The sequence below is a fragment of the Lactuca serriola genome, chromosome 6 (assembly GCF_051521515.1).
Source record: "Lactuca serriola cultivar US96UC23 chromosome 6, Lser_US96UC23_V15, whole genome shotgun sequence".
Lineage (NCBI taxonomy): Eukaryota > Viridiplantae > Streptophyta > Magnoliopsida > Asterales > Asteraceae > Lactuca > Lactuca serriola.
This window is the reverse complement of record NC_136413.1, coordinates 68474529-68489363: the sequence shown is the minus strand read 5'-3', so window position 1 is coordinate 68489363 and position 14835 is coordinate 68474529.

The following is a 14835-nucleotide window of genomic DNA, read 5'->3' as shown; positions in this document are numbered from 1 at the left end:
ATTATGTCCGACTTCATTGTATGAATGGCCTAGTGGAGCGATGGACTTAATGGGTTAAGTGAGAAACATTTCACCCTAATTGTCATTTTATGTGAAAACCCTAATTTTGTTTGGGCCTTGAGTTAGGCCTTTTTATTGGGCTTTTGTGACTGGGCTATTGATGGGCCATCCAAGAACAATCATGTGGACTAGAACATTTAGATGGGCTTCAGGGTAAGGCCTATATGAGGTTTGAGCCCAATTTGGAAAATTGGGCCATTAGTGTACTTCTGTGGACCCATTTGGTATTGGGCCTTGGTGGTTCCATTAGGCTTGGGTTATTTCTGGACCAAGTTGGTGGACCATATTTAGACCTAATGTGTGAAGGTTTGGTATTAGATCCTAATGGGGTTAATTGTGGGTTTGGCTAAGTGTTAGAAGTCGGAGTACAACAGCAACCTTTATAGGATTTGTCTGCCATCCGAGGTGAGTCTTCTCACTATACCTACCTGCGTGGTGATTTGTGTGTGACCGGAGGGTCTTATTCATGTTATTGACAAGAGGGTCTTATTTACACTATTGACCGGAGGGTCTTAGTACATATAAACCGGAGGGTCTGAGTACATTATCGAACGGAGGGTCTTATCTATTTATAATGTGTTGTTGTTATCGTGCATATTGTCTTTGTGACTTATGTTGTTGTAGTAATTTGTGTATATATTGATCTTATGTGCTTATATTGAGACATGTGAGATCATGTATTCTATCTTATGAATTATGTTGTATCTTATCCTGTGCATTGTTGAGATAGGACCAGAGGGTCCACCCGTGTTGTGGGATCGGAGGGTTCCACTGAGACACATCGACCAGAGGTTCTTATATGAGATATAGCCATGAGAGGGTAATGAGTAATGTGTGGTATTCTGGGGAACTCACTAAGATTTGTGCTTACCATGTTATGTGTTATGTGTTTTAGGTACTTCTTAGGATCACGGGAAGGCGCCGACTCGATCATCCTTTAGCCCAATGCTCCTAGCATGCTGCAAGTGCTTAAACCTACTCAGTCCCTTCGTAAGCGGATCTGTTGGGTTATCCTCTGACGATACCCTCTTCACTACGAGGAGTCCTTCTTCTACCCGATGTCGAATAAAGTGATATTTTCTATCGATATGCTGAGATCTACCATGATCCCTCAGTTCCTTGGTCAAGGTAACCGCTCCTTCATTATCACAGAAAATTTCCATAGGCTCCTTTATGGCAGGTACAAATCCAAGGTCTCCAATGAATTTCTTCAACCATATCGCCTCCTTTGACGCTTCACTCGCTGCAATGTACTCTGATTCGCAAATTGAATCAGCTACAGTTTCTTGCTTGGAACTTTTCCAAGTCACTGCTCCTCCATTAAGGGTAAAGACCCAGCCCGACTACAAACGGTAGTTGTCCCTATCGGTCTGGAAACTGGCGTCACTATACCCTCGCACCTTGAAGTCATCACTCCCTTCGAGGACTAGAAAACATTCCTTGGTCCTCCGAAGGTACTTAAGAATATTCTTGACTGCGGTCCAATGTGATCTGCCAGGGTTCCCTTGATATCTACTGACCATGCTCAAAACGAAGGCCACATCAGGGCGAGTACAAGTCATAGCATACATAATCGAGCCAACTGTGGAAGCGTATGGTACTCGGCTCATTTATGCTATCTCGACTTCAGTACTCGGGCATTGAGTCTTACTCAACTTGGCATTACTTTAGATTGGTAACTCTCCCTTCTTTGAGTTTTCCATACTAAAACGTTTTAGTACCTTGTCCAAGTAAGTATTCTGACTAAGTCCTATTAGTCTCTTACTTCGGTCTCTCATTATCCTTATTCCCAAAATATAGGAAGCCTCTTCGAGGTCCTTCATAGTGAAGCACTTCCCGAGCCAGGACTTAACTTCCTGCAGTGTTGGGATGTCATTTCCTATGAGTAGTATGTCATCGACATACAATACGAGGAAGCTAACTATACTCTCACTGGCTTTGACATACACATATGATTCATCTTCGCTTCGTACAAACCCAAACTCTTTGACTTTCTTATCGAAGCAAAGATTCCATCTGCGAGACGCTTTCTTAAGTTCATAAATGGACTTCTCAAGCTTGCACAATCTATTGGGATGCTTCGCATTGACAAAACCCTCTGGTTGAGCCATGTAAACATCCTCAGCCAACTTCCCATTAAGGAAAGTGGTTTTGACATCCATTTTCCATATTTCATAATCGTGAAATGCAGCAATGGCCAACATCACCCTAATAGACTTTATTTTAGCAACTGGTGAGAAGGTCTCATCATAGTCAACTCCGGGAGTTTGAGTAAAGCCCTTCACAACCAATCGCGCCTTATACGTGTGCACATTCCCATCCATGTCAGTCTTCTTCTTGAAGATCCACTTGCACCCAACCATCTTACGTCCAGGCACATGGTCAACCAAATTTCAAACTTGGTTGTCGTACATGGACCGAATCTCACTGTCCATCGCATCTTTCCATTTTGCACACTCCGGGCCTGCCATGGCTTCCTTATAACTGTTAGGTTCATCTAAATTTATTCGTTTACTATCACTAATATATGTGTCCTCTTCTATTGTAATATGAAAACCATATAACTGGGGTTGAACTCTAACTCTTTCGGAACGTCTAAGAGGTAAGGACTCGTCAATCGGTCCAACCGGAGTTTCCTCCTCGGGTTGAGCGCCAGCGTTAGAGGTTCCTTCATCGCTCGACTCTTGAATCTCTTCAAGATCGATTTGCCTCCCACTGTCCCCTTGGGATAGGTAGTGAAGCACGACTCATCATGGAACGAACCATGTCCAACAAGGTTCGATTACGCCTCTCAGCCACACCGTTCAATTGTAGTGTCCTAGGTGGCGTCAATTGTGAAACTATTATGCATTCCTTGAGGTAGTCGTGGAATTCAAGACTTAGGTACTCTCCTCCTCGATTAAATCGAAGCATCTTGATTTTCCTGCCCAATTGATTCTCCACTTCTTGTTTAAACTCTTTGAACTTTTCAAAGGTTTCTGACTTGTGCTTGATTAAATAAATATACCCATATCTACTATAATCGTCGGTGAAAGTCACATAGAAGTGGTTCACATCCCTTGTGGTGGATCTAAAGAGCCCACACACATCAGTGTGTATGAGATCCAATAGACCCTCACCCCCTTCACAAGTGCTAGTGAAGGGTGATTTGGTCATCTTTCCAAGTAAACAAGACTCGCACACATCATCGTCCTTAAGGCTTAATGACTCCAACACTCCATCCTTTTAGAGTTGGGCTATGTCTTTCTTGTTGACATGTCCAAGACGAAAATGCCACAAACATGCTTTATCCATACTATTGGAAGAATCCACACATAATACATCATTTCCTAGGTTATCTACAACCATAACAGTTTCATAAATTCCATTACAAGGAAATGCTTCAAAATATAAAACACCATTTAGATAAGCATAAATCGAACCTTTCTCATTATCAAACGAATATCTAAATCCTTGTCTAAACAAACCATGAAATGAAATGATGTTTCTTTCCATATCTGGTGAATAGCAAAAATTATTTAAATCTAAACCTAATCCATTACTAAGCGCTAAAGAATACACTCCAATCTCTTCTTAGTCCCTGCAAATCAGAACATATGTGAAAACCACATCATGTATCAAGAACCCAAGAAATAGCATGTGATGAATCATTAGATTTAATTGTGTAAATACCTGCGAAAGATGGCTTGATCTTCCCATCCTTGATGGCTTGCAGATATTCCAGGCAACTTCTCTTCCAATGCCCTATTTTGTGGCAGTGGTGGCACTCTGCCTCCTTTGGGTTAGAGTTGGGCTTAGCAGAACCAACTTTGGTTCCACTAGAAGATGTACCATCTTGGGATTTACCCTTGTGGTGGCTCTTGGAGGGAGCCTTCCTCCTCTTGCCCCTCCCTTGCCCTATGGCCAAAACAGGAGCAACGGTTGGAGTGGGGGTTGATGCAATAGACTTGTCTTTGAGATTGCTCTCAACAGTTCTAAGCAATCTTTGGAGCTTGCTCAAGGTGACCTCTTCCTTATTCATGTGGTAGTTCATGCGGAACTTGTTGTAGCAGGGAGGCAAGGAGTGAAGGATAATGTCAATTCCCAGCTCTTCATCAAAGTTAACATTCAACTTCAGCAGGTGATCAACATATCTCTGCATCTTTTGCAGATGAGCGGTAAGGACTCTCCACTGCCCATTTTGGCAGTGATCATCGAAGTGATGATCTCATACCTCTCTTGCCTCGCACTTTGGTGGTAACGGTCCACCAAGTCTTGATGCGTCTCATAGGGATAGTAGTCCTCATAGGACCTTTGTAGTTCAGCAGTCGTGGTCGCTAGCATGATGCAATGGACATTCGTAGCATCACGCTCATGGGCCTCAAAGGCAGCGATCTCTTCGAGAGTAGCAGTGTTGATGTTCACCTCCTTCAACTCCTTATCGAGGACATACTCATTGTCCTCGTAACGAGTGACCATTCGGATGTTACGGATCCAATCATTGAAATTGGACGCGCCGAATATGACTCTCCCTCACAAATTCATGAGTGAGAACGAGCCGGAGGAGTTCGAGCCAGAAGCATTGTTGTTGTTTGAGTTCGACATTTGAAATAGAAAAAGAAAAAAGTTTGATTAGAAATGAATCCCTAATTAAACACCCAAAATGAGAAATTAGGGCTAGGATCCAATAACATTATTTACAAACTAGAAAAGGGATATCGTAATCTAACATGCAAATAATTTAAAGGTAAGTGAATGACGATTCACTAATTTTCCACCATGAAAAACATAAAAGAGATTAAGTTTTAAATGTATCAAAAATTCCTAGATTCCTTTGAGATTCATTGAACTTTTCAAAGGCATGTTTAAATCTCGATATTCCCTCTAGTTTGTGATTGGGATGTCGAGGATCACAAAGTGGGTGTGCATAACCATGCAAATGTACATGGTGCCCTCATTGTTGCAGTCACCTATTCGATGTGCCGGTTAACCACACACGCTCCATCGAACTATGATAAACAATGAGTCACCCTTTGCCACTTTTTCTTAGAACCAATTAGTGTGTTAGTTAACCACACACGCACCACTAACTTCTTAGCAAGGGTACAAAGTGTAATTTCATGGGATTGCATCAATTCACTTTGCCTAAAGTAACTAAGATTGGGAATTTTGTAAAAACGTTTAGTTACTTTATATAGAATTGTTATACTTATTAATGAGAAGGGATTGCCCTATCCTACCCGTTCGGCTAACGAACCTCCACCAATCAAGGAAGCGGTGGGTAAGAGTGGATACCCATTAAACGGCCATTTTATAGGCCATAACCTTATACCTCCCCTTATAGATCGGCTTCGTGAATGAGGCCTGCTAACGGTAAGAATACATTTTAAGCTATACATATATATATATATATATATATATATATATAAATCTTGTAATAATATAATAGTATAGGATTGAATTTTAAACTTGTAAAATTCTAAGGGTTTGAAATTTAAATAATTCAAAATTAAACTCTTAATCAAAAATTTAAATTTCAAGACTTGAGGGAAAGTTTTGAACTTTTCAAAACACAAAGGATCAAATAACAAATAATATAAATTAAACAATTAATTTGGTGATTATATATATTTGACCTAATCCATTTTATTAGCAAGATAATTTACCAAATAATTTAAATAATCCTCTTTTATCATATAAGGAAAATATTATTCAAATAAATAGAAATTATCTTTAGTTTTGGCAAGAATAATCATAAATAAACAATAAAATTCGGATTTTATAAGTTAAAAACGATTTAGGCAATTATCCTTAAGCAAAACAGCATAAAATCCCGAAATATAACTTGCCTGACTCCCGGACTCGCCGAGTTGGGCTGACTTGCCGAGTCCAGATACTGAATCGCCGAGTCAGGTCGGGCAGTGGCCAAAAAATCGATTTTCAGCAAATAATTAAGCATTGCATCACATACAACAGAAACCAAACATAGCTCTGATACCACTGATGGGTTTTACACAAATAAACATCATATGTGCTCATGAAAACCCTAATGCTTGGATCTAGGCTTCTCTATTATACATGAAATGAATCAAAGACTTTCAAACCCTAGATCTAGAAGTATGAACTTGAAATATAACATAACAAATCAGATCTAGATGATTACCTTTGTTGATTGCTTGATTCTTTTTGTCTTGGAGCTTAGAGTCACAAGTGTAACTCCTCTAATGGCTTACAAACACCAACTAGCAAGAAGGAAATTATGAGAGAGAAGGGAGGATGGTAAATCGGCCTAGGGTTTCTCTTCAAGTCAAGGTAGCTGAAAATTGCAAGCAAGAGGCTCTATTTATACTATAGGCTGCTAGGGTTTCAGTCTAAACCCTAATGGACAGCTTAGTCACCAAGCAGCCCATGGTACCTTCTGGAATGGGGCCTTGGATGAAAATATGATGATCCTTCATCATAATTTCATTCCCCTTAGTCCATTAGGTTTCCCAGCCCAAAACTCAACTATCACACGTTTGACAGTTTAAGCCCCTTTATTTAATTAATCACTTTTAGTCACGAAATTAATTCCTAATTAATTTATGACTAATATTAATCAAATAATATGATTTCTCCATTAATATATTATTCTTATAATATATTAATAAACCATAATATCTTCTCTCTCTCTCTCTCTCCATAAATTACCTTGTCAAGTTGCTATGGTGAAGGCAACCCAAAAGGACCATGCACAACCGGGTCAAGTACTTACCAAATATAGTTATGAGCTTAGACACTAATCCAATAGAAACATCATTGTTGGCCTCAGCCGACTGTTTCCATCGACCTCGACGCTGCCGGCCGTCATGGTGGTGGCTGTTGGCTGCTGTTCTCGTCGCTTTTTCGTGAGATGTTGCTAGGACTTAAGGAGATTGTTGGCTGGAGGTTGACGCACCACCATGACAGCCAACCATGGTGGTTGCCATTTTTTCCGTGTCCCGCTGCCACCAGCCACCGTGGGAGGTGGCTGTGGGTGTGTATTTGGGTGTATACTCGAGTGTTTTCGCTATACTGGTATTGTGGAGTTTGTATGCATGTTTATGTGACCGGAAAACCCACTGCCACCATCGTGAGCCACCACTGACCACTACTACCCGAGGTGGTAGTGGGTGGTGCTTGGCATAGTAAACCCTAATCGGCCCAATGTTTGATCTTGGACCAGGCTGCTTAGTGATTGGCCAAGAAACCTTAATTAGGGTTTAGAAAACCCTAATTTTGGGTTTGTTACTTTGGATTTTACCGGGACCCACAGTTGGAGTGTTAAATTATTATTGTGAATTATGTCTGACTTCATTGTACGAATGGCCTAGTGGAGCGATGGACTTAATGGGTTAAGTGAGAAACATTTCACCCTAATTGTCATTTTATGTGAAAACCCTAATTTTGTTTGGGCCTTTTTATTGGGCTTTTATGACTGGGCTATTGATGGGCCATCCAAGAACAATCATGTGGACTAGAATATTTAGATGGGCTTCAGGGTAAGGCCCATATGAGGTTTGAGCCCAATTTGGAAAATTGGACCATTAGTGGACTTCTATGGACCCATTTGGTATTGGGCCTTGATGGGCCCATTAGGCTTGGGTTATTTCAGGACCAGGTTGATTGACCATATTTAGACCTAATGTGTGAAGGTTTGGTCTTAGATCCTAACGGGGTTGATTGTGGGTTTGGCTCAGTGTTAGAAGCCAAAGTACGACAGCAACCTTTATAGGATCTGTCCGCCATCCGAGGTGAGTCATCTCACTATACCTACCTGCGTGGAGATTTGTGTGTGACCGGAGGGTCTTATTCGTGTTATTGACCAAAGGGTCTTATTTACACTATTGACCGGAGGGTCTTAGTACATATAGACCGGAGGGTCTTAGTACACTATCGACCGGAGGGTCTTATCTGTTTATAATGTGTTGTTGTTATCGTGGATATTGTCTTTGTGACTTATTTTGTTGTAGTAATTTGTGTATATATTGATCTTATGTGCTTATACTGAGACATGTGATATCATGTATTCTGTCTTATGAAGTATGTTGTATATTATCCTATGCATTGTTGAGATAGGACCAGAGGGTCCACCCGTGTTGTGGGACCGGAGGGTTCCATTAAGACACATCGACCAGAGGGTCTTATATGAGATATAGCAATGAGAGGCTAACGAGTAATGTGTGTTATTCTTGGGAACTCACTTAGCTTTATGCTTACCGTGTTATGTGTTATGTGTTTTAGGTACTTCTTAGGATCACGGGAAGGCGCTGACTCGATTGTACACACGAGATGGAGTTATGGTTCTGATGATCCTGGAATTTATTCAAAATAACTATGAACATATGTTTGTGATAATTTGATATTTGGGGATTTTGTGATATATGTTGACGAGATTCATGTGATTATAAAAATGAAAATTTTATTTGAAAATTTACAGTGTTACCATATTACATGCAATCATCATACATCTCCAATCATCCATGTATTAGTTCTACTAAAAATCAGCAACTGCTTTCAAACCATTTAATCATTAAAAAAATAATAAAAAAATAAAAAAGGAAAACACTCCAATTTTCTCGATCTTTTTCTTGCTCTCGGCCCAGAAACACCCACCAGACGTTAGCGTTTCCAGCGATCACGAAGGCAAGAACCCTCTTTCGTTCTTCTTCCTTCATTTCATGTCAAGAACCACCAGAGGTGGTGGCTATTTTCGGCGAAATCAAGAGAAGGGGGCAACAACCCCTCGTCCCTCCTCCTTTATTTTCTGTCGAGCAAAGAAACCAAACACCCCCTGATTGTCGTTCCTTTATGCCTCTCTTTCTCCCTCGTTGTTACCACCGGAGATAAAAATCAGAAAACGACAAAGAGGCTTCCGGAGCAACCTCTTGCCACCTTCTGTCGGGGACAACAGCCACCACTACTATGTGTTTTGTTTGCTTCCCTCCTCAGAGTGATCGTTCTTCTTCTCTGACCAGATAGGAACCGGATATCGACTCCCTTCCCTTCCTATCCTTCATAGATCGCGGCTTGAGCAGTCGTTGCTGCGTTTTTGCTCCTCCTTCTTCGAATTAGGGGGTGCTTGGCTTATCGGTTGAGGGGTCAAAAGTTCTTTTTGGAAAAGATAGAATGTAAAAGATGTTTAGTAAAACCATTTTAAAAGCTACTTTTTGACTTTTTATGTAAGGAAAAGTGACTTTTTGGAAAAGTCAGGAAATGCTATCTTTTTGTAACTTTTTCCAAAAGGACTTTTGGCTCCCAAAAAGATAAGGCAAACACCCCCTTAGTCAAAAACCGGTGATGCTCCACCCTCATTCACCCAAGATCAAAACCACTAGACCAAAAGCTCCAAACAACAATCTTGTAATTCTTCATCAGATGCACCATCCAATTTGTATAAGTATTACGAGACAAACCCTCCAGTAAAATGGTTTATTTAAAAAACCCTACATGTAACGACCCAATTTTCAAGGCCAAAAATTTCATTTTTGGTTTAAAGTATTTAACAAACTTTTTACCAAAACATTGTTAATAAAACATCCCATACAAAAGCATTATGTTGTATTTCAAACCATAACATCATTAGTATTGAAAATCAGAGTACAGTCCCAAAACTTCTTGCGGAACATGTGAGTGTGTGTGATGCGCTGCTACGCCGCCAGCTCTTTCCCCTTCGACGAAGAGGTACCTGAAACCAAAACCAAAACTGTAAGCACAAAGCTTAGTGAGTTCCCCCATCATACCACATACCATACAATATCGTCGGTATCTTTCAACCGGTAACATTCATCGGTATCTTTCAACCTGTAACCATCATCGGTATCTTTCAACCGGTAATCAGCATCAGTATCTTTCAACCGGTAACTACGGACTATTTCACCCCCTACTACTAACATGCAATCAACAGATATAAGCATACAGTCAGGCATATCCGGATACAGACCTACCCTTGGGTCCTACGGACCACTGTTAGGGAAACTAATCCCTACTAAACACATAACATATAATCCAGATAAATCACATAACCAGACCAAGATAGATATCACAAAGACCATTATCTTATAAATACCCTTTTTGGTGGGCCGACATTGTGGCCTTAGACCCACCCCTACTGGAAGGTAACTCACCTCAATGTCGTGCAGTGTCTCAACTATCCTCGGTGCACAAGTCGAATTCCTACGACTCCTAGATCCCTACACGACAACCTCCAAGTCAGCACAAATCACATACAACCCTAAACAGGGTCATTCCAAGTTCAGTCAAAGTCAACACTGGTCATAGTCAACATTCAGTTGACCTGACTCGCCGAGTTGGCCTACCAACTCGTCGAGTCCATGCTTCACTAAACCCACACAAAAACCCGGCTCCACTCGTTGAGTCTAGCGAAACTCGACGGGTTCTCCTTTAGTCATAACATCAGGACCATAATCATCCGACTCGTTGAGTTCCTTCTTGAACTCGTCGAGTTCATCTCCAACTTAAGAACTTGCCAGCCTATGACTCGCCGAGTTGTATGAATAACTCGTCGAGTCTATCTTCCAAGATTGGGAGATTGCTATGGACTCGCCGAGTCCCACGGCTTCCAGGTCCCTTTTCGCGTCTAAACCCACAAAGGACTTCCTTCCTATTATTTACCCATTCACAGGAAGGGTTTGGTGTACAATGGTCACCGACTCGTCGAGTGCCAAGAACAACTCGCCGAGTCCAATCTTGACCAACTCCATACAGTCGATTTAGATGAGGTCTAACACACCAAAACCATAGATTTGGCCTCCTAATGTCCATTTTATACGTAAAGTTCCAAACTTGATGCACATGCATGGGGGTTTTTAGCTCAAAATCTATATAAAGTGTCCTACAATGTGCATGGGGCTCTCATGGCCCTAAAGTTGGCACCTTTATGCCATGAGACCCCTCTTAAGGCCTAGATCTGAAGCTAGAGTCCACATAACACTGCTTAAATCCGAAAATGTCTTGAAAAGCCCTAAATGCACCCAAGATCCACATACTAAAGATGAACAACCAAATGAAAGACCAAAGCAGGAGCATTTTACCTTGATTAAGCTGAAAATGGAATGAGATTTCTGGATCTACAAGCCCCAAGTTGGATACTCAAGCTCCTCTTCTTCCTTCCAAGCTTCACAAGTCAAAAAAAAGCACCAAAATGGCCTTAACACACACACACACATACGGCTAGGGTTTCGATATGCAGCTCAAGGAGAGTGTTAGGGACAAGGGAGGCTAAGTTAAGGTGTTTATATAGGATGCAAACCCTCATATTAGGGTTTTTGTCCAGACAGCACGAACTCGTCGAGTCCAATTTCTGACTCACCGAGTCAGCCACTTGATTCCCGGGTCCAATTCGCTTCTACTCGACGAGTTGGGCCACCAACTCGCTGAGTCCCAGGCCAAAATGCAAAATGCTTAATTTAAAATACGTACCAGGAACCAGGTGTTACAAATCTCCCCCACTTATTTTAGACTTCACCCTCGAAGTCTGCTACTCGATCATGAAACAACTCGGGGTAATGTTCCATCATCTCGCCCACCGGCTCCCAAGTCCACTCCAAGCCCTTTCAGTGCTGCCACTGAACCTTAACCAGCTCCACTCTCTTGTTCCTCAAATCCTTTGACTTCCTATCCAGGATCGTCACTGGCCGCTCGATGTATTTCAGGTTGTCGTCAACCTGAATGTCCTCTAAAGGCACTACCGCCGAATCGTCCACCAAACATTTCCGCAACTGGGAAACGTGAAAGCTATTATCAATCTGACTGAGTTCGGCTGGCAGATCCAGCCTATATGTCACCTTGCCCACCCGGGCTACAACCCTGAAAGGTCCAATATACCTAGGGCCTAGCTTTCCCCGCTTCCTGGATCGAATCAAACCCTTCCAAGGTGACACCTTCAGGAGGACCATATCCCTGACCTGAAATTCCAAGTCGGATCGGCGCTTGTCGGCATAACTTTTCTGCCGACTATGAACAGTCTGAAGCCTGATCTGGACAAGCTGGATCCTCTCTGTAGTCTGGAGTACTACTTCGGTACTCCCCATAACCCTCTGACCAACCTCACCCCAACATATCGGGGTCCTGCACTTCCTCCCGTACAACGTCTCGAAGGGAGGACGGTCAATACTCGCGTGATAGTTGTTGTTGTATGAGAACTCAGCCAAAGGAAGGTAAGTATCCCAACTACCTCCAAAGTCTAAGACACACGCCCGCAACATATCCTCCAAGGTCCGGATGGTCCGCTCACTCTGTCTATCTGTTTGCAGGTGAAAAGCGGTGCTAAAATGCAGACGAGTTCCTAGCTCGTCATGGAACTTCTTCCAGAACCTGGAAGTAAACCGAACATCTGTGTCTGAAATCAACAATACTGGCACCCCGTGCCGCGCCACCGCCTCCCTGATATAAATGTTGGCCAACTTTTTGGCCGAAATACTTTCTTGAATCGGGATACAATGGGTGCTCTTGGTCAATCGATCGACGATGACCCAGATCGAATCTGCTCCCCGCGCGGTCCTGGGAAGCTTTGTGATAAAATCCATCGTGATGTCTTCCTATTTCCACAGCGGAATGTCCAATGGCTGCATCTTGCCATGAGGTCTCTGATGCTTGGCCTTGACCTTCCTGCAGGTCAAGCACCGCTCTACGTACCATGCCACATCCCGCTTCATGCAGGGCCACCAATAACCCATACAAAGATCCCTATACATCTTTGTCGCCCCAGGGTGAATGGAGAATCGAGATTTTTGCACCTCCTCCATCAATACCTGGCGCACACCCCCATAATATGGGACCCACACCCTACGGTGAAGAGTCAACAACCTCCGACTGTCATAGTCAAAGGAGGAAACCTAACCCACAATCCGCTCGCTCTTCCGATGTTCCTCCTTCATGGCCTCCTACTGGGCCTCCCGAATCCGCTCCAACAGCAGATTCACCACTGTCATCCTCAGAAAGATATCACTGATCGGTGCTGCCTTGCGGCTAAGCACGTCGGCCACCACATTGGCCTTCCCCGGGTGGTAACGGATCTCACAATCGTAATCCTTTACCACATCAAGCCACCGACGCTGCCTCATATTCAGATTTGGCTAGTCTATGAGATACCTCAGGCTCTTTGTGGTCCGTGTAAATCGTACAACGAACCCCATAGAGGTAATGGCGCCAAATCTTGAGGGCGAACACGACAGCCCCCAGCTCCAAATCATGCGTCGGGTAATTCGCCTCGTGAGGCTTCAGCTGGCTTGACGCGTAGGCGATGACATGCCCTCTCTGCATCAGAACTGTGCCCAAACCTGAGATGGATGCATCACAATATACCACAAAATCCTCCATGCCCTCTGGCAGGGCTAATATTGGCACTTCGCACAATCTCTGTCTTAGAGTCTCGAATGCGGCCTGCTGCTCAGGCCCCTAACAAAAAAACATGGCTTTGCTCGTTAGCCTGGTCAGGGGTACGACTATCTTGGAGAAATCCTAGATGAATCTACGATAGTAGCCGGCTAATCCTAGGAAACTCCAAATCTCAGATGGAGACTTCGGAACTTCCCATCTCATCATGGCCTCTACTTTGGCCGGGTCCACTGAATTCCATCCTGGTTGACGAGGTGCCCAAGGAATTGCACCTCGCGTAACCAGAACTCACACTTGGAGAACTTAGCAAACAAGTTCTCCCTCCTCAAAGTCTCCAGAACCTCCCGCAGATGCTCCTCGTGCTCCTCCTGCGTCTTGGAGTAAAACAAGATGTCATCAATAAACACTATCATAGACCGGTCTAACATCGGTCTACACACATGGTTCATGAGATCCATGAATGCGGCAGGAGCATTGGTGAGACCAAAAGGCATCACCACGAACTCATAGTCGCCATAGCGTGTCTGGAACGTCATCTTCTGTACATCCTATTCTCTGACCCTCATCTGATGATATCCTGAGTGCATATAAATCTTGGAGAACCAAGATGCTCCCTGTAACTGGTCAAAGAGGTCATCAATCCTCGGGAGTGGGTAACGGTTCTTCACCGTTACCTTGTTCAGCTCCCGGTAATCAATACACATCTGATGCGACCCGTCCTTCTTCTTCACAAACAAAATCGGGGCTCCCCAGGGAGAACTACTCAGTCTAATGAATCCTTTGTCTAACACCTCCTGCAGTTGTATAGACAACTCCTGCATCTCAGGAGGAGCCAGCCGATACAGTACCTTGGCTATCGGAGCCGCACTAGGGACTAGGTCGATCCTGAATTCCACCTGCCTCTCCGGAGGTATCCCATGCAACTCCTCGGGGAATACGTCCGTAAACACACGCACCACGGGCACATCGCCCACCGTCGCCTTACCCGCCTCCCGAGTTTCCATAACATAGGCGACATATCTTGCGCAACCCTGTTAAAGGTAACGCCTAGCCCTCGCTGCTGAACATACCGCTGGTCCTTGTTGTGGCCTCTCGCCCTAAACTACCAACTCTCCCCCACTTGGGGTCCTGATCTGAACCAGCTGCTGCGCGCAATCTATCACTGCCCCATTGGGGCTCAACCAATCCATGCCTATAATCACCTTGTTCCCCCTCAACGGAATAGGAACTAGGTCTACCAGGTAATGCTCCTCGAACAGCCTCAAAACACAGTCTCGATAGACCTCCAATGCTCGCACCGACCGGTCGTCTGCAATCTCGACCTCTAGAGGGCAATCCAACATGCCCGAAGACTCTAGAAACTTCTTGCTAAGCACAAGAGAGACAAAAGATCGGGTGGCACCCGAATCAAACAACACC